Below are 16234 nucleotides of genomic sequence, written 5' to 3' on the forward strand. Positions count from 1 at the left end.
GCTATTTCATTGAAAAGAATGATGGAAATACAGTACAATCAATTCAATCAGGGAAACAAGTCCATTTCAAATGCAGCATAAGCAGCAAGAGCTTCAAACTTCCTTTTGGTATTCTTATGGAAGATAATGGATAAAATATCCAAAATTAGTATCAACACAGAGAAGTTAGACCAGAAAATTCAGCTCAATCTGCCTCATAAATGAGAAACAAAAGGAAACATCATGAAACTGAAAAGCTGGAAATGGAAGACAATGAAAAAGATGCTAATAGACATTTAAATAAAATGCAAGTTGTCATAAGATGCAAAGAGGTAGTTAGGATTCAAATAAAGAAATCAGGCATTTGTAGTTAGCTAAGTCCCACAGGTTTCATGAGATAAATCAGAATGACATACAATATGTGAGGGAAGAGTTAAAAACAGAATAACTGCCCAGCATGTATAATCAAATGTGGTCTGTGTGATTTACAAGTCTCTGTGGTGAGACAATGGAACAGGCTGCCTAGAGTGTTCAAAGTCAGGATGAATGGGGCTTTGAGCAACTTGATCTGGTGAAGGATGTCACTTCCCAAGGCAGATGATCTCTCAAGGTCACTTCCAACCTAAACCATTCTGTGATTCTATGATTCTATAATTATTACTTCTTGCTCCTCAGTAAGGTCCACAGCCTGAAACAGTCTCTTTCTTCTACAAACCTGCATTCAGTGGGTGTTCTTATGTTGTCAGCATTTCAGTTCAGATCAGGAATGCACTTCTGAGTGCAAATGTCCCTGTCATCTCCAGAGCCCCACTACGCACCTCCTTCTGTGCTTAGTGACACCAAAACCTGCATTCTGTGAAGGCACTTGACTGCAATTGACTGTGGTTCTGCATCTATTATCCCAAGTTCCCCTCTCATGTGAACAGACTTCAGATGATAGGAAAAGACATGACGAGGGAGGGTCTGCAAAGCAGTCAGCAATGGGTACCAGCGAGAGGAACAGTCTGGGCACACTATGTGCAGCAATGTAAACATGTTCTTAGTAGTTTATGATAAATAACATTTTTCTGGAGATGCACTGGGGCAGAAGATCCAAATTTTGCACATCTTGCATCAAAGGTCCTGTTTTAAAAAGCAAGACTATCATCTTGCTAGCAATTTACCAGGTACCAAAAGTTTAGTTATTTAGTCTGTTCACTCTTCTCATCTACTATTTTCTTCTCTTTCCCCATACATTTCCTTTCTTCTTGTTCATCTACACATGCCTCTGCCAGAAGCTCCCCTGCTTTTCTGATTTTCTTGCTTCTTTTCCACTAACTATGCATCTGCAAAGGGTGCAGGGATGAAGAAAATGTGTGATGTATATGGGTCACTATAATGTGAACCTAAAAAGGAAAAAAAAAAAAAAAAAAAAAGCAGAAGGAAGTACTTGTTCAGTTCAAGAAAGAAGCAATAATTTTTGTGCTACAAGTAAAACTGAAGTAAAAGCTTGAATTGTCTTATAATCTTTAAAACAATTTGTGCATAACAATTGATATTTTTCTTGGATAAAACCCTAGATTGTCCATTCATGTTTTTGACTTATCTCTTCATCTTTACAAATCCCTCTCATTTGAGTTCTCCCAGCTACAGATCTGTTGGACAAGTAATAAAGCATCTACATAAAGTACATTATAAATCCAACCAAATACCACCAGAATTACTGACAGGAGTAAGATGCGTGTGATTATCAGGCTAACATTTCAAATCACTGTTTATTTTAGCACTGTACATTGTAATTTATCTGAAAATGTAAGTCCACCTTTTGAGATCTACCCTCCTCAGCCCGAAGGAGAGTTTGCTGATGAAATGAGCAAGCATGGAAGCATATCACATAAATCTTTACATTATTGCAAGAAAATACTTTAGATCTAAAATTCTCTGTCAGCATCCCTTAAGAAAAGGAAGATGAAAGTGCAAAAATCAGATTTGTGCTGCCCTTGGACTTCTCTTTTCCAAGGAGGATTTCCCTCCATACACTGTCTTAGCTGGAGGAGCTGAGGCATTAACCCTATCAACAAGGGAAAGGGACAGGCTGCAACAAGCCAGATGATGAGGCAAGTGCACTTGACCAATGCTGAAGAAAGTCAGACAGTGTAAAATGACTGAAAGAGGTAAAATGACTCAAAATTTGGGAGTCTGGAACAGGAGTGTTAATCCCACAGAAAAGAGTTTACTAACCGTCTATGAGAATGTCGGTGGACAACACAGGGATAAGTGCACTTTCCATGTCTGGAGGAGAATGGTAGCCAACAGTGTGGGTAACTGAAATAGGTTTTTGTGGCCTGCAGATGCGGAACAAGAATTTCAGAGGAAGAAGGCTGTAAAACAGCACAGGTATGATCTGGGAAAGCCTACACAAAAAGTGCAGCAATTGCCCCTGTCAGTGCCACTCGTGTTTCTAGGCAGAAACTTTGTTAAAGAGGGCTGAACATTCACCAGCATCAGAAACTGTCATACAACTACCGTCTACCTTTCCTGGCAAGTGCTGACGTGATGTATATACTTCACTAAGTTTCCCTGCAGAAATACAGCAGTAGGTGGCAGTAGTTTGCGGGGTTTTGCACTTCTACATTTAGATTAATTGGGTTAAATTTGGAGCATTTGCAATAAATGCAGATAAGTATCTACATTTGGTATCTATCATAGGATCTAATTGTGTAACTACAAACTTCTGCCAGGAGATGAATATCTGTTAAGCAATATATACATATTCTATATATTTCAAGGCATGTTTTGGTAAGCTGTTTTGTCACATTGACATAATTAGATGAAGCTATGAAGCCCTGAACAAGGAATTATCTATTTTCCATAAATCCTGTGAACCTATGCAAAATTCAAGAAAATCATAGGCTTTATAATAATTATGAAGAATTTTGAGCATTTCATGTCTGGGAAATGCCCTTCAAGCTAAGCTGTCACCTAACAATTTTATCAAATTGAATCTGTTTTCTTCTGACCAGTGCTGGAATACTGGTAAATTTAATGCCCAATATTACAATAAACAGAGAAATATAAATATAGATGTAAACGTCTGGGTGAGGATGTGTGCACATGTGCATGTGTCTGTGTGCAAATACACATCTCTTCAGGTAAACGGATTGACATGTGAAGTTTGAAGATAAACAAATATCTCTCTTTAATGTACATTCAATATGTGTACCAATGGAAGAAAACCTTTTAAAAGCTTCAATAATTCCATTAGTGACAAGTATCTATGAACTATTGCTTTTATGAATATTGGAAGGTTTAGCAAGGGAGAAAGATTGAAGAATAAATGTATTTGACCACCCCACTGGCCTAAAATGTACCTGTTTTTTTACAGCTGACAAAGAGCTCATGGCATAAAACATCCTTCAATTGGAAGGATTTCTCCTGTTTCTTCTTCTCTCCTTTACACATTGCACCCACAGTGAGCACCTGCTCACAGTGACAACATCCTAGTGTGAGGTTTCTTTTCTTTCGCACTGTTCTCTTGCACTAACCAGCAAGAGAGAAGACAAATTACTATGTTGGGTTGATGGCAGCTCAGGGAACTACCAGAAATGCCAGCCTGAGCAAAGTGGGCTGCCCAGTGGAGCCCTGAGGGTCAGTGTCAGACAATGTTTTCTTCACTGTTTCTATTTGCTTACGAAAGCACACAAACGGGGAAAATTGGACAGTGATTGCCTCTACTCATGCGTGCAGTTGGTAGCAAGAAGAGCTCAGTAAATTAAACAAAATGTGTAGCCTATGATCTCGAATCCCTGCCTCAGGATAAGACTTATAGAAGGTTTTTATTGGTAGGGTATATGTACACTCAGAGAAACTGTCCATTTTGGTAACATGTTTCCTTTGAGCACCTCAGAGAATTCTCCAGATATTGATTAAGCTTCATAATGTCCCTAAGTATCTCAGATTTCTGTTTCTATGTAACAGATGAGTGGCCTGAAGGGCACACAGAAATTTGGCCCAAGGTCATAAAATGAGATATTGACAGGATTCGAAATAGCTCTCAGGAATTGTGGTATGAGTCTCCTTGCTTAAATACACTGCATTTCAAGAGCAAAAGCACATATACTGTAATCACAGTTTACATTTTGCAAAGCTTTCCTATATGAAATATGCTATAACAGCAAACAGGATGCAGAAGAAAATGTGCAGTATAATGCAGAGGCATTTTATGAGATTGTGAACAGGTTCCTAGCCTGATTATTTTTATTCCTTAAAAATAAAAAGGAAAGATTAAAAAAAAAAAAGAATTAAAAACAATCAAGCAGTACTGTTGCAGCTAATAAATGACAATAAGCATTGGGAAAGGACATGTTATTTTCATCTGCCACAATTTTTCTTTTATTTGCCAAACATCATACCTAGGGAAACATGAATGATATGAGGATATCTATCTTCCTGTTCATGACAGAATTACCTTGGGCAATTTCCAGCTAAATTGCTAGAGCTGGTTGAAATGTTTTCGATAAAGAAATTGAAAATGTTTGCAGAATATTTTTCTTCCTGCACTGAGAAATAAAGTGGAGGTGCTGGTTTTTCTTATGCCCTTTCCCCCTTTCTTCCTTCAAAATGGGTAAGAGAAGATAAAGGAAACAAAGAAAATGAGAAAAAAGAAAAAGGTTTTGGACAGAAGTGTGGCATAGGAGTATGAATATTGTAAGAAGCAAACAGTCAAAAAAAAAAATTTTCAACTGGATGCAGGAAAAAAATCACAGTGAGGATGGTTCAGTGTGGGAACAGATTGCCCAGAGAGTCTGGGTATTTCCATCCTCAAAGGTTTTCAAAATGTGACTGGAAATGGGTTTATGCTACCTGCTCTGATACCGAATTTAGTTATGCTTTGAGCAGAGGCTGGACAGAACAACCTCCAAGATGCTCCTTCAACATAAATTATGTTGTTGTTATTCTGTGATAATGCACTTGAGCATCCTTCCGAACCTTTCTGAACCCGAAAATAAATACTCTTTTAAAGTCTCTTATGTTTTCCACTTTTATCATGAGGTATAATTACTTGCAAAGAGCAGAGTAGTAGGGGAAGTTATTGTGTAAAGTGTTATAAGGATCAATGAAGGCTTCATAGCTTCTGCATTTACTGAGCCCAAGTTACCTACATGGCATTCAAAATAGAGATTAACAATGCAAAAACATTGCCACTTTGAAATTTCCTTTGACAATCATCACCTTTTCTCTCTAATCAACACAAGAAGCTTATCAAAACTTATCAGCAAAACAGGTAAAAGAATCCCCATATAACGCATAATGCAAGCAGGGGTTAATTAGAAAAGGAAAAGGTGAACTTGCAAAGCTGTCCTGATGGAAAGCCACATCCCTGACACAGTAAATGAGGGTTTTGGAAGCATCACCTGCAGCATTGGCTATCGGCTAAGCTGTACACTGCTTTTTAATTATTGCAAAATCTGTAGTCAGAAAGGTTTGGAAGGCAGTGCTCAGGAAGACTTGCTGAAGAAAGAACATTCAGGAACTTCACAGGGTAGGAGGAAAATTTGGATTTGGATAACTGAGCAGCCATCTGTCCCAGGTTGTTAATAAACACACTCCAAGGGGCCTCCACCACAGCTTTTATCTGGATATTATTTCAAGTGCTCATGGGGAAGAATTTATTCTGCTTGAGAATTTTTATTACTACTGCTATCATTATTGCTGTAGCCAGGAGGGGCTGGAGATACAGGATATTGGCAGGGAATAACTGGAATACGAAGAAACTAAGGGAAATATGGCATGAGCTGCAGGTGGGTAATGAGAATGCAATGAACTAAAATCTTTGGCAGGAAACTCCGGCAGAATTATTACTTTATATTATTCCTAATCTTAAATAACTTCCAAATGACAACCACTGTAGTGCAAACTATCCTTCCCTCATGTGACATGTTCCTAGATTCTAAATGCATGAGAAAGAATGATTTAATAACTTATTTGCTAGCTCTAAGTGAAGGATCCAGGCTCTCCTTTCCATCATTATACTTTAAGCTCCCCTGTTGTACTAGCTAGGACATAAACAGAAATGGCAAGACTAGCTCAGGGTTTTCTGTGAAATGAAATATAGGGTGGAATTAGCTGGGACTATTATCAGAAGAAATCCCAGAGACCTGCTCAGTCTCATTAGAAATATACAAAGTTGAGTAGCCCTGAGGGTGTCTATAACCTTAAGTGTCCTAGAATCTGTGATGCCTCTCACTGACATATCCTACACCAATGCAAATCCATAAATATGGGTTCATGATGTGAATTCATAGGTGACATTACTGCTGATTTATTGTTGTTTTATGGAAAGAGGAAGGTCCCTAGCTAGATATAAACGGCCTCTAGGTGCTCTCCCTGTGCCCTCTGCTATAGTGGAAGCAGAGTGAGAATTCACTGCACTTGTATTAATTTCAGAGGTTAGCAAAAGGTGGAGGAATATGTAACTGCACTTTTCTGTGAATGTGCTTGTGTTGAGGATAATTAACTGTGGCCCACAACTCTTTTAATCAGCTCTTAGGTTGCTTAGGGCTATCCATACCCATTCTAGCTGGAGTACATGGTTTCGCTATGTGTGTTTTTTCAATGGGATGCTTTTTAACTTGCAGCAGCCCATACAAGTAGGAATTAAATTGTGAGCCTAGCCAGCAATTCTACCCACTCAGGTATATTATAAATATTTATTGTTGGCCTTGCTCCCTACATAGCACATCAATGAGATAAGCTGTTGGGAAAAAAAGAAAAAAAAAAAGAAGAAAAGGAAAGGAAAGGAAAGGAAAGGAAAGGAAAGGAAAGGAAAGGAAAGGAAAGGAAAGGAAAGGAAAGGAAAGGAAAGGAAAGGAAAGGAAAGGAAAGGAAAGGAAAGGAAAGGAAAGGAAAGGAAAGGAAAGGAAAGGAAAGGAAAGGAAAGGAAAGGAAAGGAAAGGAAAGGAAAGGAAAGGAAAGGAAAGGAAAGGAAAGGAAAGGAAAGGAAAGGAAAGGAAAGGAAAGGAAAGGAAAGGAAAGGAAAGGAAAGGAAAGGAAAGGAAAACTGAAAGTGACAGAGATATCGGACATATTACAGACATTTACTAAACTAAAAAGAATTATTGTTAAAAATGAGTATTCTTATAACATATATATATATAGTTCTATTGCATGTCTTTGCATATAAATGCATGAACATGAAGACACAATGCTTGTTTGTTGTAAGCACCCTTGCCTAATGTGCTGGCTCCCTGTGTGGCCCTGCCTTTATACAGATTTTATCTTTTTCATTTGCTACAAATGAGAAAATAAATAGTTTTTTGCTAGGCTGATATATGTCACTTCTCAATCAGCTGCATGCAACTCCCATGCAACAGTACTTTTTGTTTTGGTGCTATGTACATCCAACCCTCGTTTCTTCTGTCCCTAGACTGTTTACATCCTGAGGAGAAGCCAATGTTGCCTTGTATGGGTGGACATAACAGGAATATTTTGCAGAGAGTTTACCGCTTGCATTTTAGATAAAGTTTGCCGTGGGATTTAATCTCTATCTACGTATTTCAGATTGGCTTTTTCTGCAGTAAGCACCTGCTCAGTTTAGCAATTTCCCGTTGTTCTAATTTTAGGTCATTTCAAAGCAATGGAATTTTTATAAGCATATGTACTCCATATACATAGCTACGACCTCTGTTTAAAAAATTACAGCTGTCATTGGAAGTCCACTTCTCAATCAGTGTTTGTCAATATAATATGACAGAGCAACTCTGCAGACACTTCTAGGTCTAATTATTGATCAGTGGGACATTTTTCTCTGCTCAGTCCTGTTGCAAAAAGGAAAAATAAGCATTTTATAGTGTGCCTTTCCTTAGAAACCTCAATACTATTGTAGATGGCATGTTATTAAAACAGGTTAATGGATTTTTCTTTTATCATACAACGCTTGATTTTGAATACAGATTTCCATAATGAGATTTTCTGAAACTGCCTAAGGAGAGTCAAGCAATAAATAAGAGAAAGAGTGATATTTATGCTACCATTTTCTATCTTATTATTGTGACAAAATATGAGGTTCCTTAGTCTTTCTGTGCTAAATTTACAACAGTTTTCCTGCAACTGACTTTGTCCAGGTACTGGGCTGATTTTAACCTACCATTTAACCATTCAGTTCTGGTGTCTGTAGTGGAGCTGCATGATTTTATATGGAAGAGAGAAGATAAATCTATGCTCCAAATAGGGATTTACATTTTGAAATATGGACGTTTAATTTACTATTAATATAGAGAAAAAAGAAACAACTGGGAAAAAAAAAAATCTCATGTATAAACCACTGTGCCCAAATGGATCTTTTAGTTTGGACTCCCTTTGACCTCAAGCCCACAGTCTCTGCAAATAAAGACTTTCCAGAGTAGTCCATGCTTCTCTCTTTATAGAAGACTCTTAGGGAATCAACAAAATGCCTGTAATAACCATAATGAAGGTCTGTCTTTTATTCTGCAGAGTTCATCCAGCCACACCTAGACAATAAAGTTTTGGTTTCCTTAAGACTACTCCACCAAGGATCTGTATGGGATTTGCACCACTTTCTTCGTCTCTCATTTTAATAACTATCAACAAAATCTATTATGAAGAAAGTTCCCTTTAAGTAACTTTTTTTTTTCTATTTAGCACTCTATATTTTAAATACGTTCATCTTTGCATGAATATTTTTGGATCTTTATGGGTGGAGGGGCTCTTGGCTTATTCAGAGGAGACTGGACCTGTTTACTTAATTTGCTGTTTGGAAAGGAAGCTGATATAATCCCTTTTTAATATTCCAGGAAAGGTTTTGGCTGTCTGTCAAGGTATTCTTCTCAGTCAAAAGGTCTCCTTTCTTTCTCCTTTTGAATTAACATACCTAATGCCAGCTAGCAGCAAAGCTTTGAAGACAGAAGTCATTTCAGTCCTTTATAGTTAGCAATACCTTTACCTTCATACACTCATTCAGAAAGTTCAAAGAAACTCAGAGCACAAAAATTTTGACATCTAGGAGGTGTGATTCATTCCTGCTTTCTGTGCTAATTGGCTATCAGGCTCAGATGATGTTCACAGCTGGGACTTACAAGGCATAAATTGGCTGCAACCATATGATTACCAAAACCTCCCAGGTAACAGGCCAAAGAGGAGAAGAGGCTAGGTAGGAAGTGTGGAGCCTGCATGTATTGGGGTACTCGGCACACAGATACCCACATGCCCCAGGGACAGCAGTGGAGAGGACAGAAACAGGCCAGGGCAGGAAGCCAGCAAGAACTGCTTCCCTCCTCTCTGTCTCTGAATAGGGAGGGAAAAGAGGAGGTGCCCTGAGCTGAGTGTGGGCATCAAGGGTGCAGCATGGGTGGGGTGGGAGCCTGGCCAAGAGCAATGTATTGCATCAAGACAGAACAATCCTCAGTATCACACACCTTGTCCTCTCTGGCAGGGCTCTGATAAAGTACAGGTTTTAATTTAAAGCTGTCCTCTCCTTGGCAGAAGGTTTGGATATTTGGAGAAATCCAGCAAGAGACTAGTATCTTTTAAATATCACAGGTGGTCAGGGCATCTAGTACATAATGAGTCACATTCATAGAATTCCACTTCTTTTTTTTCTTTTTGTTTTGTTTTGTTTTGTTTAACAAGCTATTGCTCTAGATTTCATATAGTTTGAAAGTGTTGGCAAAATTTCTTGAAACTTTGTATCTACTAACGAACAGCACAGTGTATGTGTTTGATGTCTAAGTTGTGCCAGATCATCTCAGTAAGGTAGGTTTCTTGCTCCCTGGTGTGTAATAAACAAGAGACATTGACACAAAGTGTATCTAGTACAGAAACAGCTGCATAGATAATCCCTCAAAAAAAAAAAAAAGGAACCTCATCTAAGAAATTTGAACAAATGGTTCAGAGAGACTCTGTAGAAGAACAAAGACCTAGATGCTGTCTGCATCCTCTTTTGCCAAAGTCTCTGTTAAGCTGGGTATGGTGGACGTACCTCCATGACTTCCTGTGGAAATAGCCTTTTTGTCAAAATGATCTCTGGGGCCCACTTTGTTCTGAGCAGCCTTCATGCTGTAGCACAGGGTAGAGTCTGAGGTGGACAAGGCTGATGGATGCTTTGGCTGAGCAGGAGTGCTCTGGCACTAACTTCCTCCTACTGCATTTACCTGTATTTTCTCAATGCCCTTATCTGAAGCAGGACCTTGAGACTTCTTGTCCAGGAGGCTGTTAATCTATAACAAAATATCCACCTAAACAAGTCAAATAAATAGTCCCTTTTTTCCTTCTTTGTTCCTTCCCAACCTATTTCTCTCCTACTCACCCTACAATTTTTCCACTAACTAACTCCCATTATTTCCCCTGAAAATTCCCATTAAACAAGCATTCAGCACGTGGCAAGTGTTGCCCAGGAAATCCAGAACACCCACACATAAGCAATGAACTGATGTGAAATCAGGGAGAGCAAGAGAAATGATGAAAGGTTCAGACAGTGAATGCTTACGGGAAAGTTGCAGAGACCTGAATACATTCAGTCTGAAGGAAAGATGAAAGACAAAAAACAGAGTTTACAAACAAGAAAAGGGATGTTGTGAGAGGCAGAAAAATCTATTAATCTGACAAACTAGCTGAAGGTTTGAACTGAAGCTGCAACTTAAGTTACCACAAAGAAAATAGATGTTAAGTATTTACTCAAAAGAACAAAATATTCAGTAAAATCCCATTTTGACCATCTCACTGGTCAGCACCTGCCTCCTTTTATGGCAGCAATATATTAAAATCTTGAGTGGACAGAGTACGTATTTGTATGTCAGACTGGCAGAAATGACAGCAGTAGGCTTGCATCAGCCTTTTTCCGCAGCAGGAGGTGCAGTCAATTTTTTTAGAATAATTTTGAACATTTCCACTTATAATATTTTGTTGTTATTGAATGTGCCTAGAACACTGCCAACACCCCTGAGCTATCTTGCCTGTTTCTCATATGACACAGAAGCTTTTTATAGCTGCTATAAAATTGAAGTTTACTGTAGAGTGCAAAAATACTGTCTGTCTGCACGGCTGAGAGTGAGTTTAGACTCAATATTCCGTGAATTCTCTGGACTAAGCAGCCACCTACTCCATGGTTATTTGTAGTTGTGAGGAACAGGCTGTGACCCAAAGTAATCCCCCCCAAAGGCTGAAATCCACAGGAGAGAATCATGAATTGGTCTGGGAATGGAGTTTTTGTTGTCCTCTCCAAACCTCCTAAACACCACCACCACTGAATAGATCAACATTTCATTGAATTTGTAAAAAGGCACAGGAAGAAAAAAGGAAAAAACGGTGTGTCAACAGAGAAGAAAAAAAAAAAAAGACAAAAAATGAAAACAGTACATAACTAAAAGCTGTTGTGATGGCTTTTGATGAAGATGAGAGTTGAGATGGGTTGCATTCCCATGGAATAACTTGCAGGCACACTAGGAAGTACAGAACTGGAAGCCACAACTTTGTGTCACCATTAAATCTCTTCACTTGTTCTCCTCACTAGGAGCTTTAAGAAGAAAGCAAGGCTTCTAAAAGGTTAGCAGCAAGTACTCACTGCAATTCCAGTCTCTGATGAACAGCTCACAGAAGCATTTATTGAGGGGTATGACAGTTCTACAGATAGATTTGTCAGCCTTTCTGCTTTGAGGACCTGGAAGTCACCACAAGACTGCATGGGTGTCTACACATTTTAGTTTATAAAAAAGGATAAAAACTCCAAGACTGACTAGTAATCAAATATTTTATGCCTTCTATACTGCTGTGGAGAGGGGCAGTCCCATGGCTATCTCAATACATCAAGTACAGAACATATTTATAAATCGAGAACTCTTATATGACTAAATCCAGGGGTACATTTAAACTGGCATTTGCAAAACTTACTGAATAGCTACTGTAAACCATGGGGAATATGAGTGGTTTTGTTCATTTGTTTCTTTCTTTTTTATAATAAGGTTACTGAGGAGGCAGAGGGGCAGACCTGTTGACCCATCTGTGGAAAATGGTAAATTTGGATTTGAGGACTATCATGACAATGTGAATACGATGCCCAAAAGCAGCCATCAGTCAAACCTAAAAGAAATGGACTAATAAAAACAAAGCTAGGAAAAGACCGTGAAAGTCATTGATAAAGAAAGACTGAAAAAATTAGATTCAGCCTGTAAATAAAAGAAAACTGGATCAGTTACTGAATAGGCAAACAGAGAGGCTGAGAAGTGATAGCACTGAAACGGGAGGATTGAAGAAGCCAGTGGCACATCAAGCTGAAGGAAGCATCTCCACTGCAGGAAAAGTCTGGCCAGAGAGAGCAATGAAGTGTGGGTAAGGGTTGATGGAAATCACACATGCATTTAAAGGCTTCTACAGATCACCATCTTTATGAAAAGGAAAAAAAAAAAAAAAAACACCTTAAAGGCTTTCTGAAAGCTCCAGAGTTAAAGACACTGCCCCAAAAGTTAGATTTATTGTTGTGTTGGTATAAGACACAGAAACTCATTTCAATCACTTAAAAAAAAGGGATTGAGTGCAGAATTTGAAATATACATATATATATATACACATACATGTGTGTGTATGTGTGAAGGAGACTATTTTTAAATCCTCGGAAGATCTACAAAGCAGTTCTGGTTTCATTAGGAGGAGTTTCTCCCAGCAGGCCTGCCACTTCTGCTTGCAGGTCTGACATCTCCTGACAGCAAGCAGGCCTAGGACCATGGCCAAGAGGGGCAGAAGGCAAACACAGCAGGCAGAACAAACATCTGCAGATAAACACCAGCCAAGCATAATGTTAGGGGTCTTGCCATGAGAAGGCTGCTGCACACAAAGTGTCCCGAGACCACCTCCAGCAGCCCTAAGCCACCCGTTTCCTACAGCCCTGAAGAGGACAGGCTCTAGCCACAGGGCTAGAGGTACCAGTAGAAGGGCCTGAATCACCACCTGAATTTTATGGTGCTGCTTTCACAGAACTACTCAGTCTCTCTGCATCCCAACTTGAGACGATGCTGCTCTCCTTCCTCACTGGCATGCCGCAGAGCTCTATTCATTAGCGTTGGTGGCCTGCCTTAAAATTCTTGACTGAAGTGGGCTGAAGGAGTAAAACACATTAGGTACAAAGCGTGCAGATAATATTAATGTTCAGACAAAATATGCTTCAATAAAAGCTTAATAACTTACCCAGAGGCAATAAACCCAACTGTGACCTTAAATGCACTACTCATGGTTAATTTACGATTCCTGGCAGGTTTCTACCTTGGAGAGACAATCAGCACATGCTATTTCAGAAGAGGGCTTTACAGATAAGCAAAATGAATATAATAGCCTCCTTAGCCAGCATAAATCAGCATCACTCCGGTGACTGCTGAGCCAGTTTACTCCAGCTGTGTACCTGGCCCCACTTTGCTTGATGTGACCAAAATGAATGATTTCATTCACCTGCTGGAGCCTGTAGGTGCCAGAGCTTAGAGGGGTGGCTGTGAGAGGCCTCTGGCTTCCTGGACAAATTTACATACTCAATTTCAGTCAGAAAGATTATGCCATGCTTGTAATCCTTTTCTGCACTAAAAGAAATTCTTTGAACGAACCCTTGGGAATTGAGGGCACGGTGGCATTGTGATAGTTTGGAAAACTGCCATAATTACTTTTTCTATAAAAAGAATCTCCGCATCACACAGTGTGGAGCAGAGAGTTTTTAAACAGATGAGAAAAATGGACCTTAGAAGATTACAGTTGAGGGGTAGGCTTCCACAGGGGTAAAGTTCTTGTTCCACTGAAATGCTCCTGCCCTGAGCTGAAAACTCCACATCCTGCTTGCAGAGGTAGCTCACGGGTCTCTAACTGCCTCTGAATGGGCGCAAAGGACAGAAATACTTCTCAGCATGCCACTGCACAGTGAGAGGTCACAAATAATTACAGGCCGGCTTTGTAAAGCATACACAACTAATCTGGCAGGAAAATAACCTGAAAGCTTTTTAGTCTGTTCAAGCTAAAAATAAAAGAAAAGAGAATTTTGTCAGTTGCCTCTTAAAGTTTTTGGTTTGGGTTTTATATTCTGAGGAATTATTGAAAATTGTTATTTTATAATTGTTTTCTAGTTTTTTTTCTTTATTTATATTGTTTTATTAATTTTAAAACTACAATTAAAATAGAGCTAAGCAAAAACAGTTCAGAAAAATGTTCATTTTTTTCATACCCACATTTTCATATATGTTCTTAACTTCCTTTTCTCTGAGCAATCTTCTTGACCTGGGTTGAAGTTGAGCTCATGTATTTGCAAAGCAGAACTGCCACCCCCCCTGTATTTTCCTCTCCCCCAAACAAAAATTCCTCCTACCCCATGAACATGCTTTAACATCCCTGTTTTTCAGAAGGCTTTTCATGAGCACATCCTGGAGCCTCTCATCCCAGTGTCCTGCCCTCTTCCCACTCCTGGAAGATGCTTCTCACACTCAGACTACCCCAGCAACTTGCATTCACACCGTGAACTGGCTCAGATGACTAATGTGCCTGGGCACAAACCATGTTTCAAGTCATTTTTTAGGCTAGTTCAGCCCCGTAGTTGATTCACTGAACGATGGTAGAAATGATTTCCCAACCCCAAAGGAAAAGTGAGTGGGAAGGGACCAAGTGGTACAACCTGTTCAGTACCAACACTGAGTTATGCCACCCTAAAATGCTTTTCCAGCTAATTATGATAGAAGAAGTGATACGCCAATATCAGGCTTTTTTTTTTCCCTTGGCTTTTTTTTTTCTTGCTTTTTTTTTTTTTTTTTTCATCCTGACAATGCCAGTTTTCCAAGAAGGGAGATGAGGTCTTAACCCACTGTGTGTTGTTTGTGCTCCTGCAATGCTGCAGGGCTTGACATGGACTGCATGGGAAAGGGGCCACCACAATCACCCCATGCTGGGGCTTTCCTCCCCTTCCTTCTCAGATCCAGTAAACATATAGTTACAGGGCAAAAAGCTGATATGCTTAATTTTTTATGCTGAATTAATTCTCATCCAAATCAACAAACTTTGTGTACTGTATGTACATTTCAATTGAGTAAAGACCTTAAATGGCAGAGCTGGGCTCACACTCTACAAGAAATTCCATGGAAATCATTTTGGCATAAACTCAGTATTTAATCTGAACTGTGGCTATTGCTGTGAGCCAAGAATATCCAAATGTCACATATTCTGCTCCAAATTGTTCCTAACATCGGTTGAAAATCTCATACTATTTTCCAGAAAAACATATTTTAATCACCATAATTTGATCAAATGCAGGAATACACCACAAAAAGGAAAAATATCATCCTCTGAACATCATGGCCCAGCAGGCAAATGAGCAGTATGATATTTAAACTGTGAAGTAATGTGCACACCTACAGCACAAATATTCTTTATCAAGTATCAAATTATCATGAAGGTGATAGCAGTCAAAATATGTTGTATAACCTCTTGCAATCAGTGAGACAAATTCCAACATAAGGTAAAAAAAAGGATGAGAATTGTCTGTTTCCCCTCAAGGCTGATTTTCTGCTCTTTTCCAAATGGAGGGGAGCAGGTGGAAAAGAGATCGTTCAAAGAATAAAGAAAATTTGTGGAAACTCAGAATAAACACCACCATTTAAAAAAAGTAATTCAATTCTGTGTCATAGTGTAGGCATAAATACAAATATTAGCAAGAGATGCTGGAATGCAGCACCAAACAGTTGTGTGGCAAGTTGTATTCATTACAACATTGACAAAGAAAAATAATGGGGATGTTTTTACTTTTCACATTGCTGTAATTTTATTCAAGTCATTTGTGTGAACTCATAGGGAAAAAAGACCATTCTGGGTCTTTATTCAGCATTTTACAAGTAAGGGGAGTTTCATTACTGTTATTGTTACTGGCAACAGATGTGCCAGCAGAACAAGGGCAGTAATTGTGTATGTACATGTGTGTGTGTCCCTCCTTCAAATTTATTTTTACTGCATTGTGGGTTATTTAGTAACACTAATAGTTTCTTACATTGTAACCAAGCAGGTAAATACAATATATAAATAAAATTAAATTAAATAAATCAGATTTTTTGTGTCTTGTTACAGGTAATAGAAGTGGTCATGAGAGTGACTTAAGGAAAAAAATTAAAGTCAGTAATTCAAAACACAGTCATCATGCAAATTCATCACAGTATGAAGTTCCTCATGTCATTGGTAAGCAAGCTCAATAACTTGTTTAATGAACTCAGTCACAGATGGAGACTACACTGGAGACTTTTCAGAAGCAATT

The 16234-nt window shown here is 38.8% G+C and overlaps 1 long non-coding RNA gene across 1 annotated transcript in view; it reads right to left on the reverse strand.

Moving 5' to 3' along the window:
* LOC308192133 overlaps window positions 1-16234 on the reverse strand; it is a 120777-nt gene that overhangs the window by 60665 nt on the left and 43878 nt on the right. The window lies entirely within an intron of this gene.

The sequence above is a fragment of the Anser brachyrhynchus genome, assembly GCF_964034855.1.
Source record: "Anser brachyrhynchus genome assembly, chromosome: 3".
In the NCBI taxonomy this organism is placed as follows: Eukaryota; Metazoa; Chordata; class Aves; order Anseriformes; family Anatidae; genus Anser; species Anser brachyrhynchus.